At 36.9% G+C, this 3,895-nt stretch overlaps 1 protein-coding gene across 1 annotated transcript in view; it reads left to right on the top strand.

The window, feature by feature from the left end:
• Positions 1-528, top strand: part of LOC143033738 (G-protein coupled receptor dmsr-1-like) — a 102,544-nt gene extending 102,016 nt beyond the window's left edge. The window contains exon 6 of the mRNA XM_076199224.1: positions 1-528. This exon is cut by the window's left edge and continues 1,028 nt beyond it. The gene's annotated coding sequence lies outside the window, so the exon portion shown is untranslated.
• Positions 529-3,895: the final 3,367 nt, after the last annotated feature.

Raw genomic sequence — 3,895 nt, 5'->3', positions numbered from 1 at the left:
GATGCCGTCGACTCGACGTAGGGGTTCTGGTGTAAATGAAATTGTCCCTGGTATCACCGGTGCTTGTGTTACGTTTGCAGTGTTAGTGCTGGTGATACCAAGACTTACAATGACGTCTATGGTGTACCAGTGTTATTGTGATAGTTCCCGTAATCTTAACACCCAGAACTATCGACATTGTTCGCTGTACATATTGTATCTAAAAGAATATAAGCACATTATGAAAGGGTTTCTTTTTCGTCTATGTTGTATCGCCTATGTAATATAGAATATTCCCACTCACCAATCAGAGTCGTTGAGGATTTAAAAAACACACCGTGATCTATCATAAATTCGCCTCATCATCTTTGGAAACGCACAGTTAGAAGTGAACTGCCTCATCACAAGATAGTGATGGTCATCATGTATCTGGAATCACTTCTATTCCTCCTCTTCCTCCTCCATCTCTTCCTTCTCCTCTACTTCTTTTCCCTCCTTCTCTTTATCATCATCATACTACCTCCCTTCTTCATCTTTTTCATGTTAATCTTCACCCACATCCTCTTCCTCCTTCTCTAAACATTTCTTATTCTTTTTGTGGTACTTTTGGCTGGCATCTTCACCTTTACTGCCTAAAAGGGAAAATTGGGCACCATTTAGGTATTTTATTTTAGTTAACACCAGATAATTTAGCTGAGTTTAGAGGAAAAACTAGCCAATAAAAAATAATGTCGATAGAAATATTTCAACCAATTGTTCTGAAGTGTAAGTGACGCTACATTTTCTTTGTTTTTATCTTTTCTTTGTGGCAGCCTTATTAACGTTGCCTCCATACCTATTTTTCTTAATTTTATTTACCGCGCCTTGTTTTATCATTTTATTTCTTTTTCGTGTCGAAAACTTGTTTTGTTGGTAATCTGTATTTTTGTTATAATTGTCCCTATTTTCTTATCGATTCATTTGTGTTTGGAATCCTTCTCAGCAGAATCCAATCGAATAATGTGTCACACAAATGGGTTGATTTTGTTGTCTTTCTCCCGTTTTCTTTCCGTTCACTGCTGATGTATTTCATACGAATACTTCCTTCCGACATCTCTTACTATTCCCTAGCAAATTAACTTCATCCTCATCAGCATAATTGATTTTCTTTATCACATTTCAACAGAAATTAATTATATTTAGCCCTTACATTCCTCACCACTTCATGACGACACTATAAATAAAAATGTAGGCGGATCCAAGATCACTACGAAATATTCAATTCACTTATGTATTCAAACACGTTCTAGGGTTCTGTTTGACCAGAAAATTCACCACAAAGTGGCGTAGAAGTTTCCTATGACGAGGCAGAAACGCAGCAAAAAAAATTTACGCTAATTCCACTAAAATGTTCATGAAGCTATCGATCTTTCATCCCAAGCACAGAACTTCATCTGTGCACGTTTGGACTCCAACTACCTGCATCACATTCGTAAAACATCTGCACATCAGAAATGTTTCGAAATGCATGTCATGCATTTTCCATCAATGAACAGTCAAAGGACATCATGATCAAAAGGTTCTCTTTACGCCGCTTTCTTTTGCTCTGTCTCTATGACGTCATATCGCTTCCTCTTCCTAAACATTCATCGACAACTTTTAGTTATGTCATACTTCCGGTAATACAGCATCAGGAACACAAATCTTTATTTCCATATATGGTCACATTCCTCTTTCATTTTGCAAATCCTGGTTTCGTTTTCTTTTTTTAATTAGAATATATTTTCACGATAGTCTTGACTGACGATGGAGGTCATTGGTGTCGCATTTTGATCCCAAAGTGAAATCTGTGCAAGCGGCATGGCTTGACATAAACTGCCCTGTTATTAGAAGCATAAAATTTACTCTGGCAGTTTAATCGTACGACGTAATAAGTTAGATATTTTACGATATAACTTTTACATTTTGCCCCACTTTCATCTCTCTCTCTCTCTCTCTCGTACATACACACACACACATACACACACACACACATCGTGCGTTCATCTTTCACTAAAATAAACCAACTGCAAACTTAACAAGCTGGCGACAAGACCACCTGTGGATACCACTTGTTGCTGTCGGGACGGTCTACAACAGAAAGGAATTTGAGTAAATTCTTGCGTGATTTCAAATACCTCTTGAATCGTTGATTGCACATCGATTCTTGAAAGACTCGTCGTCGCCCGACATTAGATAGAAAATGTGTTACTCGTGAGTGTTGCAGGGATGACGTAAGGAAGATCGCTTTCATGGTGAATGGAATTGTCTGGCATCCAATAAATATAACTTTTTTTTTTTACAACTATGGTTTCACAAACTGAACCCAGCTACCACCAACTGGTAAAAGCCATCTAAACAAAAACCAGCTGCAAATGAGACCATCTGATAATAATGATGATAGTAATAGTAATGATGATGATTATAGTAATGATGATAATAATAATAATAATATTGATGATAATAATGATAATAATAATAATAATGATAATAATAATAATAATAATAATAACAATAATAATAATAATAATAATAATAATAATAATAATAATAATAATAATAATAATAATAATAATAATAATAATAATAATAATAATAATAATAATAATAATAATAATAATAATAATAATAATAATAATAATGATTATAATGATAATAATAATAACAATAATAAACGGTTTATTAGGTTAACAGCGATACAGAGATACAGTGATAATATACAACTTGTTTAAATCCTAGAACTAGGCTAATCTAAGTGTTGCCATCTGATATACTCATTCTGGTTGTCATTAGGCAATTCCATTCATACAAGAAGTAACCTTTACTCTGGAAAGTTAACAAGATGGTTTGAATTTAATAATAAATTCGCTCGAGTTTCACTGACGGGAAACCCGCGGTCCCACTGTGGCTGGCAACGGTCCCCGGATCCTCCTTAAGATCTCCTCAAGATTGAACTTTAGACAACTGTCTATCTCTTAGCAATGCGGGTCGGTGTTCATGTTATCGGTGGTAAGACAAAATTCCCGATTGTCAGTTCTTTGTGCAAAAATAGAGCAAAGATGTCGAAACTATTCGAAAGAGATCTAGGACCCACTCTAGAGACCAGGTACCGGCCCCCCAGGGCTGCATCTCCAGATAGGAGAGAAGGAATCACCATGTGAGAACATAGCCTTTAGTGGTATGGCGTTTCGCTTGTTATCACAGTTTTTCAGGTACATAGTCGTAATACACATGACTGAGATTAAATAAGAAGAACTGGAGGAACGAGAGAAGGGAGGGTGCAAGAGAGGAAGGGAGGTAGGGGGGAGGGGGAACACCGAATATTAGGAAAGGTTAAGGAGAAGGTGGACCAAATGTCTGAGAACAGGATAGGTTAAGGATAAGATGGAACAGTTGGCTGGGTGAAGGACATTAGCTCACAACCGAGGAACAAAAGAAAGAAGAAAATAAGAAAGGTGAGCAAATGTCTACTGAGGGTGGATAACAGTAGACATTTGCCCACCCTTCTTATTTTCTTCTTCCTTTTGTTTCTCGGTTGTGAGCTAATGTCATTTACCCAGCCAATTGTTCCATCATATCCTTAACCTTTCCTGTTTCCAGACATTTGGTCCACCTTCTCCTTAACCTTTCCTAATATTCAATGATCCCTCTCCCCCCTACCTCCATTCCTCTCTCCCTCCCTCCCTTCCTTTCCCTGTTCCCCCAGTTCTTCTTATTTAATCTCGGTCATGTGTGTTACGACTATGTACTTGAAAAACTGTAATAACAAACGGAACGTCTTACTATACTATTTCCATTATCTCGTGACCTACACGTACTGAATCAAAACATTCAGCATATACCGGAAGCTGTCCACTACCCCCCGAGTATGTTAACAAGGAATATTCTAAATGCATAT

This window comes from Oratosquilla oratoria, chromosome 2 (genome assembly GCF_046742065.1).
Source record: "Oratosquilla oratoria isolate Oo_2021 chromosome 2, ASM4674206v1, whole genome shotgun sequence".
Taxonomy (NCBI): Eukaryota; Metazoa; Arthropoda; class Malacostraca; order Stomatopoda; family Squillidae; genus Oratosquilla; species Oratosquilla oratoria.
This window is presented reverse-complemented; position numbering and strand designations above follow the sequence as displayed.